At 45.4% G+C, this 14976-nt stretch overlaps 1 protein-coding gene across 1 annotated transcript in view; it reads left to right on the plus strand.

Moving 5' to 3' along the window:
* The first annotated feature begins 2544 nt into the window (after positions 1-2544).
* Positions 2545-14976, plus strand: part of SMIM3 (small integral membrane protein 3) — a 20549-nt gene continuing 8117 nt past the window's right edge. The window contains exon 1 of the mRNA XM_012727696.1: positions 2545-2780. The gene's annotated coding sequence lies outside the window, so the exon portion shown is untranslated. The remainder of the gene's footprint in view (positions 2781-14976) is intronic.

The raw sequence follows: 14976 nt of genomic DNA on the forward strand, positions 1-14976 counted from the left end.
GCCAGAAGTGGGTCGTGTCTCAGGGAGGTGTTGCTGAAAGGAACCCACACAAGTGGTCTTAGAGAAGAGGTTTATTGGGGCCAGTAGCCACATGGGACTCCAAGGGAGGAAGGACTGCGCCAAAGAGGTGTAGGGAGAGAATTTATACCCAAAAGTAGTAATGATGGAGGGAGGAATGCAGGGGAAGCATTACAAGATGAGTCACACAAAGGGGATGGGTAGAAGGGGCCAGTGCAGCAACACACACAGCCATGAAATTAAGGTCAACCCATGATGCCTCCCACCCCCTCCCCCCCCCACTCCATGCCTGAGTATCTGCAGGAGGTCCCAGCAGATACCAGACTGTTGGGGGCTGTGTCTGAGGCTCAAATCCAAAGATAAGGACATGAAGATGAAAGTCATCAGGAATCTCTTCAGAATCTATTCAAAGTCAACAAACCGAGGCTCTCAGGGAGAGGGCCCCTCCCAGGGAGAGGCTGTCTGTATCAGGGCAGTCTCTCCATCAGCCAGGGGCAGCCTCTCCTCTGCTCACCTGTGACTATGCAGGTGCTTCTTTCCACCCACCCTCCCTCTGCAGGGCAGTAGCGTCCTGCCTGCCCGTGACCTGTATCATGCTGGGACTCCTCTGCACTGACCTCCCTCAGGGAAGGCCGCTCTCCTAAGACCTGCAACCATGCAGGTCTCTCTCCCTGCAAACCTGTCCTTTTGGGGCAGATCTTTCTGCCTGCTTGTGTCCATGCAAGTGCCTTTTCCTGTCCTGTCTCTTTCTAATAAACTTCCTCTTTAAATATAACTGAGTCTCTGCCTCATGGAGAATCTTGTCGCGTGCCGCTCAAAGGGGAGCTCTGGTGAAACCTTTCCCAGAGTGAACCCAGGGACCCCGAACTCAAAAGACAACATCAGTAGGGTAGGGAGGTCGCAGTTCAGAACAGCCAAGGTGGAATGTACAGATGAGGAAGTCAAGGCGCAGGCCATCCTCAATCTGCACAAACAGGAATGTGGGCGGAGTCCTGTGGTTGTGACATCTGCCTCCTCCTGGATGCCATCAGCAGGCCAGGGTCAGGGTGCTCTTTTGGCTCCCTTGCACTGCCTAGGCTGGTCTAACAATACATATACTTTCTTTCCTAAATTATTCTAATGCCCCATCAGTCTCTTTGTGAGTGGTCCTCCGTGGTCTTTTTACAGGGCAGGGAGAGAGGCACCACTGACCCCCCAAACCTGCCTGCTCTAAATAGTTTCTGCCATCCACCACATCAAGACAAAACAGATAAGACTTTAATGAAAAGGAACTTTAATACAGTGAGTATACAGTACAGAAGACAAAGAATATAACGTCTAAATCAAACACCCAAAGTTACCCATCTCCTCGTGGGTAAAAGTTCAGCTATTACAGGGCAGGGAGAGAGGGGCACCCCTGAACCTCCAAACCTGCCTGCTCTAAATGGGTTCTGCCATCTGCCGCATCAAGACAAAACAGATTAAGACTTTAATGAAAAGGAACTTTAATACAGTAAGTATACAATACAGAAGACAAAGAATATAACGTCTAAATCAAACATCTGAAGTAACCCATGCCCTCGTGGGCAAAACTCAAAAAGGGATTGGCCCAAGCAAGGCCTGAAAGCCGCCACAAGACGAAAGCACCTTCTGGCCGGGACCCACGGAAAAGGGTCAGAAATGGCCAGACAAGTCGGGGAGGAAAAGAGCAAAATCGAAATCAATATAAACACTGCCATAGTCACCTCCCTACAGGTATCTCACCCACATCTGCCTTAACCAGTCCAGGGTCAGGAAACAAGCCCGGTTTCTTCCTCACATGCTTGCTGCTCCATGTGGCTTCCTCAGGTCACCTTCTTGTTCTCCATCCTGCTGCGCCCTCTCTAGATTCCTTCTCTCTTTTCCTCTCCTTAGCTCCTGTGTCCCAGCCCTTATCGTAGAGTCCTTTTCTTTACAGTCCTTGTTCCAGACTGTCCCGGTACCCCTCGTTCTGGAGTATTTGATTAGTCCTCTTTGGCATTTGTTGCCCGTATCTATGGAGTCTTCCTTATTCCGCTGAGTCTTTTCCTTTGTTCTGACGCTAGAAAGCAATCTGGTTGCTCTGTGACTCACAACCTGGTCTCAGTCAGTCTTCACAGTAGGGCTGGAACACAAGTCTCATCCTCACTTCACAGAGAAAGGAAGAGTCCAGGAGTGGAAGCGTAGGGCTACGTATTCTACACTACAGTCTTGGCAAGGCAGGAACCCCGAGTCCCAGCTGGACATTCCAAATCCATGGGCTAGACTTTCCCAAGGACACTTCATCTGGGAAAGACCTTAGGGGAAACATTTTAAGGTCGACAGCTTAGTTTACCACTCAGAGAGCAAAGCTCTCCCTCCCCACCAACACACAAGAAGTAGTTGCCCAGGGCGGAACAGGACAAGGCAAGAGAGGAACCAAGACTTCTCTATCTCCTCTCAGAGCCCTGGCTCGGGCTGGCTCCTTCCTCTCGAGGCTGGGGGAGGAGTTGAGTAGGGGTGGGCGGTCCCTGGGGCGCGCATTCCTGAGCCACGCCAGCGAGCTGCCGGCTGCCAGTAGCTGTCCCGCCGCTCTCGCGCGCTGCGGCCTCCGGGAGCTTTGGACGAGCCTCCAGGGCTTGCGGCCGGGGCCGCCACAGCATCCCGCGTGGTCTGCGGACCGGAGAAGCTCTCGAGCCGTCGGTGCCCCCGAACTTTCCGCACACCCGGCGCGAACCGACTGCGGCGGGGGCCGCGGGTCTGAAAAGCAGCTCCGCGGATCTGGGGTGAGTTCGGCCATTGAGTGTCCTGAGTGGGGTTCTGTGTCTTCTACCTCGGTATTTCTGCCCTCCCCCGCCCCCAACTTTCCCTTTTGATCCCTTCTTTTCTCTCATTTCTCCCTTCATCACTTTTGCGTTTCCCTTTTCACCTTCTTTCAAATCGTAAGTTCCAGCCACTTCGGTCCACGATCGTGCGCCCCCGGGGCGGCCGGAGGTGGGAATGGGTGAGCCGCAGCCCTATCGGAGACCGGAGACAGGCTTCTCTTTGGTTTGCCGGCTCTTGCCTTCTCTCGGCAGGCCCCGAGTCTCTGCTCTTCAGGTTGGGCGTCAGGGCTGGGCTCGCGGCCCAAGCATTCGCCATCCTCCTTGCGCTCGTAGTTTGGGTCTCTGCACCTCCCAGAACGCAACTGTTATTTTGCTCAAAGCCCCGCGTAAGCGGCCACTTGTTTGAATCAGGAATGGGGGGCTCCTTGTAATTTCATCGTGCATTCTCAAAACCTAGCTCCTCCATCTGTGGAAGGGAGAAAATAACCTTTGCGTACAGAAACGAAAATGAGAAATGCCTTGTGTAAAGGAACCCCGGAGAGAAGCCTTTCTTCCAAGTACCTCACTTTTTCTTGCCTCCTTACTTAGGACTCGGTGCTTCGGACTCGGTGCTTCCGACTGCAGGTTCTCTCACTAGCTCAGCACTTGGCTGGGGGCCTGGCAAATAGGTGCTCAATGCATGTTTACTGAGTGAAAGAAGGAGAGATGTAAGCCGTAAAACCTGTCCATTGAGGTTATTTAATATTTAATTTTATAGCTTTAACAGTGGTTTGCATTAGTGCATGTTTCCAGAGTATACCTCTACACTGAATGTGTCCCTTATAGCACCCACCACCCAAGTTCCAGTGCGGTCACACTGTCAGATTTATCCCATTCACCCCACCCCTTCTTCCCCTCTGGTACAGGGGCTGTATCTTGCTCCTGTGGCCAGGTCTGGCTCTTATGCTGTTCAGTTTTTTTCTTCCTGACTAGCACTATTCCAGTGGGCACTAGGATTGCCATTTGTAGGTTCCTCAAAGCTCCAGACTGTGGTGGTTAAAGCTGCTCAGCCATTCAAGTATCAGAGATTCTTGTGACTGTCCCTTCGGCCCCTTGATCCGTAGCCCCTGGGCCCAATGTGTCACCCAACCACAGTAAATCCCCAGAGTCTAGGATTTGTTCTTTCTCAACTGTCTCACCACAGCTCAGTAATTCTCAGGGGATGCCAGCAAGGGGGAGCTAAGATCTATGCCCCCTGCACTGGGAGATAGGAAGGACTGTGAGTGCCTGAAAAGTGAGGAAGTGGTAGTGGAACAGATAGGAGGCTGTGGTTGAGCATGAAGTGCTGCTCTTGGCTGAAGCCCGCCCTCAGCAATCCTTCTAGCACAAACAGGCAGCCAGGCTGAGCTTCAGAACATCCTGTGCTTCTACAGTAACAGTTGACAGAGCTAAGGAGTGATTCTCTGCTCCAGCAGTGACCTCCTGTTTCCAGCTGTCCCCAGGGTTGTGAGTCATGCTGCAGAGGTTACTAGGCATGCCCCATTAAATCTTCCAACGTGGACCTCTGAGGGTGTCAGAACTGTGGGCTCCGTTGCATAATCTGCCTGGGGGGGGGGCTCCCCCTTGCTGGCATCCCCTGAGAATTACTGAGCTGTGGTGAGACATTTGAGAAAGAACAAATCCTAGACTCTGGGGATTTACTGTGGTGGGTGACACATTGGGCCCAGGGGCTACGGATCAAGGGGCCAAAGGGACAGTCACAGTCTCAGTTGCTGTCTTACATATCCTGAGACTTTGTTTAAAAGCATGCTTCTGTTTCTTCCCCTTGGATTAAACCACACAAAAAGAGATAGTGTCTGAAAAAAAGGGGCTCTATTTTGATTGGCCTTACATTGCGGGTGTTAGAGTGGTGTGTCAAAAGGACACATGTATTCCCACCACACCCTGCTGGTCCCACCTTGACTGGCCAGGTAAACTGAATGATATTATAACAATCATATTTGACATTTTTGAGGGTTGCCTAATTGCCATTGTTCTTAATTTTTTTTTTATTGAAGTCTCATTGGCTTATAACATTCTGTGTTTCAGAAGTGCATCACTAAGATCAACATGTGTATGTTTTACATTAAGTTCACCACTAAAAGCCCTATTTCATTCTTTATCATACCAAAGACCTACTTCACTTTGTTCTCCCTTCTGGTAAACAGTTATTTTGTCTTAAAGGCTGAAAGTTTATTTTTGTTTTCTTTGGTTATTTGACTTCACATAGGCATGAAGTCGACATGTTTATCTTTTTCTATTCGACGTATTTCACTAAGTGTAGTACCCTCTAGTTCACCCATGTAGCCATGCATCGTTCTGAGGATTTTGCATGCATTTACTCATTTAGTCCTTCCCACAATTCTCTGAAGTACAGACCGTCATTACATCCACTATGTAGATGAAGTAACTGAGGCCCAGAGAGTGAATGATCACGCAGGAAGTAAGTATCCAGCTGTCATCGAAATGCAGGTGCTGGTTCTGGGGCCTGTGCTGACCCTGACTGCAGTCGAGAGACCTGCATTCATGTCTTGCTTCTGTTACTTCCTACCTGAGAGAGCCAGGGAAAACTGAGTCTGAATTTTGACAATCGCTGACCTGGTCCATCAGTAAGGACTCTCTAGAGAAGCAGATGAACCTGAGACAATGGTGTACAGAAGTATAGGCTAAAAAGGTAGGTACCAGGGGGCCCTCCCTGGTGGCGCAGCGGGTTAAAGCACTGCACTAAGAAACTAAAGCCACTTCCTCATGAGTTCGATTCCTGCCTGCCCCGGAGGTGACCACATGGCGTGGCATACCTCTCCTGACCCGTCCGCTGCTCCCCTCAGTAGTGTACTTTGTCGATCTGCCTGTTCTGCTTCCCGCTCTGTCTCTGGTGAATCCTCTCACCCTCCGCATCTCTGGCCTCTACCCCAGTTCTGTACAAATAAATAAATAAATCTTTAAAAAAAAAAAAGGTAGGTACCAGGAAGGGGAGCATGCCAGAATCCATCTGCCTGGCATATTAAATGACCGTGAACCAGATATAGTGACTTCACTGTGTCAGTTGCTTAATTGTGTATGGATATAACTTCTTTATGTTGTTGATTTGAACTTTGATTGGCCAGTCGGTCATGTGAGTCAGGACAATGAAATAGATGAGGGAGAAAGAGGGGCAGAAAATGAAGGGTTCCCGAAATTGGTTTCAATTAGGGATGACATATCTGGCACACACGTCACTCTTCATTCTTTACCCGACTTGGGCAGACATTGATAATCAGGACTTTGTACCTAACCTCTGTGGAATCCTTCTCAACCCAGTGCTCTGAACAGTCAGTGAAGCTGACTGTGATTGTGAAGCTTTTATCTTGCTCCCCCAAACTGTCCACTCTCCCTCTGAGCACAGCAGGAGCCTTTTGATGTGCGTTGGGTGGCATCTTAAGAAACACCTTGGGGCTTCTTTAAGATTAATCTCTCACTTCTTTCTGTTTTTCCATTAGTGGCATTCAACTTCAGACCCTCCTGGAATTGGGGCTGGACAGGATGTCAGGAGAGCTGTCAGTGTATCAGAGATCATTGTGTCCACCTTTTTCTGAATGACAGGAGGCTGGGCTCAGTTTAAAAAAGGGTCACCCAGTATATTGATTTCCTAATGCTGTAACAAGTCACCACAAACTTAGTGGCTTAAATAACTCTAGCATTGAATCATAATTCTGTGAAGTCTGAGCTGGGTTTCCTTAGAATAAAACCAAAAATAGTCAGGCTGCTGTGGGCAGGATTCGGTTCTCGAGGCTGCAGGTTCTTTGGCTGAAGCTGAGAATGGTTCCAGCTTCTGGGGCCATTATAGTCTTGGCTTGTCGCCTCCTCATCCATCTTGAAAACTAGCAGTTGTGAGTCAAATCCTTCTATCAGACTCTTCTGACTCCTTTGCTTCTTTCTTTCAAAGACTCACATTTTTAGACTGGACTCACCTGGACAGCCCAGGAACTTCTCCCATCTCAAAGTCCTCGGCTTTAATCACATCTGCAGAGACCTTTTTTGCCTGTGTTCTCCTGGCTCCTCCCGCTGAGTCATGCTTCCTTTTTCATGTTGAAGTTCCTGGAGACCAGGTCATGAACATCTTTGCAGGGCTGTTCTTCTACCTACCATAGACAGTGAGGCACATTTTAGGAGTCTGGGGGTTTTGTGGCTCTGTGGTCAGTTCCTTGACACCCCACCCCATGGAGAGTCCCCTCTGTCTGCCCAGCTCACAGCAGGCAGCCAGTGGAAAATCACAGTGCGGGATGCTAGAAGCTTAAACAGGGCTGTGGATTTGGCCTGGGTTCCTCCTCAGCGGCTCCCTGTTGGTCTCTGAGACCCTGGAATGGGCTGGACCGGATGGCATGTGAAGTCTAGAGCAGCGCTGGCCGCTTTTATGATCTCTTTGAAATATCCTAGTGTTTTTCCATTTTTCTGGCCACAGGGGAACAGATAGAGACTCAGGCAGGGAACAAGTCTTTAGACTGTTAAGAATTTTGGAGGAGACTGAAGCCAGCTACAGTAAGATGAGAAGGGAGCTCACTCAGGGACTTTCGGTCCTTGGAGAAAAGCCTTTGCTTTGTTTCACGCCATGCTTCTGATAGTTGTGTGTGTTGCCCAGTCCCCTCTCTGGGTCCTTTCTTTGGAGCAGAGGCCTCCAGTGAGAAGCATTCCTGGCTGGGCTGGTGGACACTTGAGGCCAACTCTTAAATAATGGGAGGACAACTGTGTCCAAGAATAAGTGTGAGGCTCCCATAGCCCGTAGCTCACTCTGGGCTTGACATAGGGGAACTCTCCTCCCCTTCCCCCATTTGATCAGTTGCTCTGTCCTCTTCTGAGAACAAAAAAGAAAAACTGGGCAACAGCCCTCAATGCCCAGTTCCTGAATAGAGAGAGGGACTCTAACCTTGATTTTGTACTCATTAGCCTGAGGGAGTCAGCAGGAGGGACTCCTGGGGATTTGATTATGAAGGTTCAGTTTTCCTCAACACAGTGGGCCTGGGAAGAGAGGATGTGTCCCGTAGCCCTTCCTGATAGACAGACTAACAGACAGAGGATGCCATTTATTTTACAGATAGGTTTTGACTTTGAGGGTCTTTGGAACTCCTACGGGGTGAGACTCCTTTCTGGACCTCACCAACTAAATCACAAGAGTCAAATTCTAATCTGAAGTTTCCTAAATCTTCCATATTCACTCCGTTATTGCTCTTGCATTTGCTGGGTGCTTGCTGTGCACCGAGGCTTATGCTGGGAGCTGAGGGAAGAGCAGTGAACAAGTAACCAGGTTTTTGCTATCATTGTGCTTGCATTTGAGCAAACACGCTAATTTTATTGAAGATTATTTAGTCATTTTTTTGACAGAACATCTCATCCTATTATATGTTTCAGGTATGCATCATTATAAATTAACATGTCTAAATGCTACATTAAATTCACTGCTAAAAGTTCAATTCAATACTTCATCTTAGAATTGCTTCTTTTTATCCAATTTATTTGCCCTCCCCCTTCCCTTCTGATCAAACAAGCTAGTTGTAGATTGTGAAAATACATCTATGAGGAAAATTAAACAAGGTCTGAGGTAGAGATTGGCTGATGGAGGGCTGATGTTTAACTGAGCGCATCTGAAAAGACTTTAGGGGGGAGATGTAATTTGAGATCATGGATGGGGGTCACTGGGTATTGAGGAGGAAGGCGGAGGGGAGAGAGCAGAGCATCTAGGAGGGGCGAGCAGCCAGCAGGATGTTCTGTACCCAGGACACAGGGCATGAGGTACTCCAGGCTACCCGTGGCCAGTGGCGCCCTTCAGAGCACTAGAGTTCCCCTTGCTGGCTGGCCTGCACGCTCTGACCTCTGACGACCTCCCCAACTCCTGAGAGTAGAACCTCTGAGCTGGGTGATGTTGGTAAGCCCCAGAGTCTAGTGTCCTGGATATACCAGCCTTATGCCCAACTTGCAATAGATGCTTGAAGAGATGCTTGGGTGATGCCCAGTGGCTCAGCTGCTTCTAGCTGCCCGCTTGCTGGCCTCTGTGTCTGGTGGAAATGAAACAGCTGCAGCTGCGTCTGCTCAGACTCTGGCCACACCTGCAGGGGCCACCTGCCTTTGTCTGTCTTTTCTCCCATTTTTGGATACTGCGGCTTGCCTGCCAGCAGGAAGTCATTTTCTTTTATTGCCTTCTTCCTCAGTCAACTCCTGGGCGGTAAAACCGGTTGGATAACCATTGGCAATCTCTCAAAAGTTAACTGTTAGCTGCAGTTCACATGTGGAGGGCCAGCATTTCCTGTGGAAGGTCAAAGCTGGGACAGCCTATAAAAGGCTATTTTTTTTATGAAGCCATTACTGTGGTTTCCTAGATCAGACCCAGCAGTCACGTGCTCACGGAATGGTGGGGGCTCTGAGGGCTTTGAATTTCCGGGCTGAGCTGTGCTCACCAGCCACGTTTGTATTGAAAGGACCCTTCCTGCGCCCCGGGCATTGTCCTAAGCGCTTTATGTGTCAAAGCACATTCAACTTTGTGGCGTTCCAATGGAGTAGTTGCTACTATTAGTTACTATTATTCCCATTTGGCACAAGCTTAAAGAGGTCACTTGTCTTATCTCTCAAAGCCACAGGGAATGAACTTTGCCCCCATCAAACCCATCTCATCACCTCTGGACTGGTGGCATCTGTTCTCCTCATCCTGCCTTTCCCCTCACTCCTCTGCTTTTTGAAGACTGTCAGATCTTTGAAAGCCTTCTCAGGTGCTCCCTTCTTTGCAAAGTCTACTATTTTAGTTTGACAAAAGCAAAGGAATGAGAATTAAATTTTTGGGGAATATAACATCTCAGGACTTTGAACATACTGGCTCACTTTATTCTCACAATAGGATGTTATGGGGCGTAGGCAATGCTGGTAGCCTCCCTAGATGAGGGACTGAGAGTTAGAGACTTTAAAAAACATCCAAAATCAGGCCCTCCCTTGTGGCACAGTGGGTTAAAGCACTGCACTAAGAAGCTAAAGCCACTTCCGCATGAGTTCAATCCCCGCCTGCCCTGGAGGAGATCCGCATGGCTCGGCAGAGCTCTCCTGATGGCAGAGCTCTCCTGACCCGCCCGCTGCTCCCCTCAGCAGTGTACCTCATCGCTCTGCCTGTTCTGCTCCCCACTCTGTCTCTGGTGAATCCTCTCACCCTCCGCATCTCTGGCCTGTATCCCAGTTATGTACGAATAAATAAATAAATCTTAAAAAAAAAAGTCCAATATCAAACCTCTAATAAGGATGGAAAGTGGGATTTAGATTAAGATCCTCTTAATTCCAGAGACCATTCTTTTTCTCTTCCCCTCTTCTGCAATAGTCTGTGGTTTGTGCGTTCAGTGCCGTCCTTTGCCTTGTATTGCATTAGCACGGGTAATTATGGTCTTTTTCCTTTAAGAGCGTGAGATCACGTGCTAACATTCTATTTATCTCTTTCTGTCCCCAATCCTCAGTTCCCAGTGTTATTCACGGTGCCATAAATGCTTATCAAATTAGACCGAATTAATGCCTAGAAGCTTCATACTTGAACTGGAGGTACAGGTCAGGTTAATCACCTTTGCTGCTGATTGATTAGAAAAATCATTAATGTGGACTAATCATCTGTCATCTTTGTGATAAGTGACAGCATCACCCACATCGCGGATGCTAAACACTCTAGCTGCCAGAGGAGGGTTCTTGCTAAGGTCAGTGAGTCCTTCCAGTCAGGAGTGATTACTTATTAGCAGGAACATTTGTGGAGTGCTCAGTGTGTGTCAGGATGCTGCTAACTACTGTGTGTGATTGTCTCATGGAATTTTTCTTGCTCCGTGAGGCAGATATTTTCCTCCATTTTTGTTTCTGCTTTCTGTTGAAAGGAAGCATAGGAAAGCTTCAGAGACTTAATGGCAGTAGATGGGTTAGAAAGGGTTGGGGAGTCACATTTAAACTTGAGCCTAGGACCATCAACACTCTACTCTAGTGTTTCCTGATGTTTCAGAATATTTCCTCCAGCAGAAAAGTCTCTATGTCTTTATAAGAATTTAGGAAATTGGGGTTTGTTGCCTTAATAAATGCTTACTTATTATTGCCCCACTGGGTAGTCAGGGAAGGCATTCATCCTTCAGAGAATCTGTGAAGCCTGCTGGGTAAAGACTGCAGGGGTGGTGGGAGCCTAAGCAAAGCTTTGTCATTCCTCTCTGGATCCCCTTCCTGGATGCACATGTATTTTTTTTCCAATTTGGTGGAATATCCCGTTTCCAAGTAGTATTCTGGGGTCTCTCTGCTCTTCGATGTTTTTACCCACAGTGCGGAGTAAATAACTCGGGAGGCTTATTACCTTCTTTGCTAGGTTTGTTTGCCTTTGAGACTGAAATCAAAGGGATAAAATGCAAAGAGTGTGGAAGTACATCCTTCAGTGATTCTGACATGCATTGCTTTGCTTTGCTTTGCTTTTATTGTGTATGTGTGTGTTTGTAAAACCTTATCTTCCTCAAGGGTTGTGAAGTTGCTTAAGGCTCTCTCTGGACCCAAGTCCTCCAAAAGCTTTTACATAGCAGAACAAAATAATCAGGAAGCCTGACTGGCTTGCTTTCATTGTTAATATTGTTTTTTAATTTTTGCCTCAGTCACCAGCCTGACTCCACTTTCTTCTCTGGGCTCCCATTTCAAAAAGTTGGGCATATTCATTTGCTTCATCTGTGAATGCGATATAGGCTATATGGTTTAAAATAGGTCATGTCTAAATTCTGAGTAGGTTTCTAGAATGCCTTTAGTTTGTAGAAGTTTCAACTGCACAGGACAAATCCTGTAGTATACAGTACCTTTGTGTTAGTTTTGATTGCTGTGTGATCAACTACTATATACTTAGTAGCTTAAAGCACACCTTCTTTAAATTTATTTTATACATATATAAATTTACATTTATATAGAAATTTATATATGTATATATACACATCATTTTTGTACTATGTATGCTTTTTCATCTCGATAATAGTCCTTCTGAAATTCCCACCCCCAATATTTTATTATAATTACCCCCCCCCCCCCTTTTTTATCCCTTATTTGGACACAAAAACATTGATTCGAAAGGACATCTGCATCCCTATGTTTATTGCAACACTGTTTACAATAGATGAGCTATGGAAGCAACCCAAATGTCCAAAAACAGATAACTGGGTCAAGAAGATATAGTATATATACACAATCGAATATTACTCAGTAATAAAAAAAAGATAAACTCGTGGCTTTCACAGCAACATAGATGGAGCTGGAAAGGATCATGCTCGGTGAAATAAGCCAGAAGGAAAAAGAAAAATACCGATGGTTTCATTTATAGGACGAATGTAGAAGATCCAAGTAAAACACTCATTTATGATCTCACTTTCCACAGGTCACTGGTCTTGAAGTTAGCTGTTTCCTCTCAGAGCTACAGTCCAGTGCCACTCCGGCTGTAGTCCTGTCTGGAGCATCAATTAGGATGTGCGCTCTAGCTCATTCACATTGTTGTCGAGTCCATTTCCTGGCAAGTCAAGGCCAGCAGAAGAATGTTTTTGACTCCAGGGACAGTTTTAGCTCCCTTTAATGGACTTACATGAGATTGTCAGGCCCACCCAGGGTTATCATCTTTCTGGTTACTTTAAACTTTAATTACATCGGTGAAATCTCTAACCCCTTGTACGTGTCTTCACCTAACCACAGGGGTAACATCAGGGACTGGAGATTAGGGGGCCCTGTTAGAATTGCATTTAATACAGTTGCTTTACAAAAATGTCCTATTTTCTAGCTCTCTATTTCTGAGTTAGGTCAAATGACAGGTAGGGCCATATGTCACTTGTCAAATACCAAATATTGCCTGAAATGCCAAACAGTTATTGGTAAGGCGGTTTCTGGTGGGAGATCTTCCTCTGAACTATCTTGAATCTAAAAATAAAGCAGGTTTAAAAAAAATGACTTAGTTTATGAAATCAGTTCTAAAAATTACCTTTTTCCACACTAAAACTTATTCTGCTTTGAGATCTTTTAAAATACGTATTATGATATGTTTTCCTTTATTCTTATATGCAGCTCCTGAAAGTTATTGTCAAAGCTATTTTCTTCTAATACCATTAAGTGAATGTATAATTACATACAGAGGAAATAATTTATACATTAACTTTTATATTTGATTTTGGTACTCTTATTTGACATCAGATCTAGCATGTCCTCGTAAAATGTTTCATTATATACAGATAACCTATCTGATGCTGAGTGAAAGATGTTTGAGAACCTGCTTTCATTATACATTGTTTTGCTTAAAGTCAGCTTTCAGAAATTAATTGAAGATATTAAATGAGAAACTACTGTATTGTAGAAGATTAATAATCTAAGAAAACATGTCCTGAGCTGATTCAAAAAAATTTTTTCATTCTGTCATTATCTGAGAGAGAAGTGTTGAATTTCATCATGATAATTGTGGCTTTGTCTATTTTTCCTTATGATTCCAAGATTAATTACAATTAAACACCATTTCACCTTTTGGTATCTAGAGTGGTACTTTTTGGCTAAAAGTTACTTTATCTGCTAGTAAGATATGTAGTTCTACTAGCTTATACCTTTCATGATTAGATATTCTGTGTCTTTCTACTTTTTATCTTTCTGAATCTCCATGTGTTTCTATAATATTTAATCTGATAGTTTTTGTTACTGTGAGTTTAAATCTACATATATATACTTACCAATTGCCCTACCTGGTGTATGTCCTCTCCCCCCATTCATCTCATTTTTTTAAAGATTTATTTATTTATGCATACAAGAATTGGGGTACAGGCCAGAAGCCTGGGGGAGGGGTGGCATGAGAAGATTCACCAGAGACTGAGTGGGGAGCAGAATAGGCAGATCCATTGAAATACACTGCTGAGGGGACCAGGGGTGGGTCAGGAGAGGTCAGCTGCTCCCTGTGGGTCAGGTCTCAGGTCTCAATCTGAGAGCTTCACAGTGCTGTTCTTTAACCCTTTGTTAAATGATCCACCAGGGAAGGGCCCCCTCCTTGTTTTTGCTGGAAGTTATATATACTCTTTTACTTTTAAACGGCTTCCATAGAGATTACAATATACATCCTTGACTTAACAAAATCTAATGTTATTTGGTTCTTTTGTCCCTTTCCAAACAATGCAAAACACAGAACACTTTAATTTTATTTCTTCTGCTGTTGTTATCGAATGTTTTAATTCTATTTTCTCTGAAGATGTCTTATTTTATCTTAATTCTTGTCAGTGATTTTGTTCAGCTCTTTAAAAATAGCATTCTGCTGTTTCTTAGATCTCATCATTTCTTTTGAGAAGCTAGCTGGCAGTCTAATTGGTTTTCATTTGAATATAGTGTCCTATTTTACTTTTAAATTTTGACTTCCAGCAGATTTACCTATGCAACTAATCATGGATTTCATTTATTTATCCTATAAGAATTTCACGGGCTTCTTCAATTTGTGAAGTAATACTTTTTATCAGTTTGCTTCTGCCCCACTTTCTCTCTTGTTTTAGGATTCCAATTACATGAGTATTATACCCTGTCACTGTTTACTTATCCCCTTTACCTGGTTTTCTGTATTCTCCATCAGTTTATTGCTCTCTGCTTTATTATTCTAAGTTTTGTTTATTTTTTAACTGTTTATTTTTTAACATCCTCCAGATGCTCTTTTTTTCAGCTGTCTCATTTGCCATCTTCCGAATTTTAATTTCTATTCTAGTATTTTTCAGTACTAGAACATCTTAATTCTTCAAAAAGTATCTTCTGTTGTGTCTTTTTTTTTTTTTTTAAAGATTTATTTATTTATTCATATAGAACTGGGGTACAGGCCAGGGATGCGGAGGGTGAGAGGATTCACCAGGGACAGAGTGGGGAGCAGAAAAGGCAGATCGACGAGGTGCACTGCTGAGGGGAGCAGCCGGCGGGTCAGGAGAGGTCTGCCTCGCCATGTGATCTCCTCCGGGGCAGGCGGGGATCGAACTCATGCTCACGTGGCTTAAGCTTCTTAATGCTGTGCTTTAACCCACTGCGCCACCAGGGAGGGCCCTGTTGTGTCATATCTATCTATATCTATCTATCTATCTATCTATCTATCTATCTATCTATCTATCTATCTATCTATCTATCTATCATCTATCTATCTATC

The sequence above is a fragment of the Condylura cristata genome, unplaced genomic scaffold, assembly GCF_000260355.1.
Source record: "Condylura cristata isolate star-nosed mole 26May11 unplaced genomic scaffold, ConCri1.0 scaffold00021, whole genome shotgun sequence".
NCBI classification, from domain to species: domain Eukaryota; kingdom Metazoa; phylum Chordata; class Mammalia; order Eulipotyphla; family Talpidae; genus Condylura; species Condylura cristata.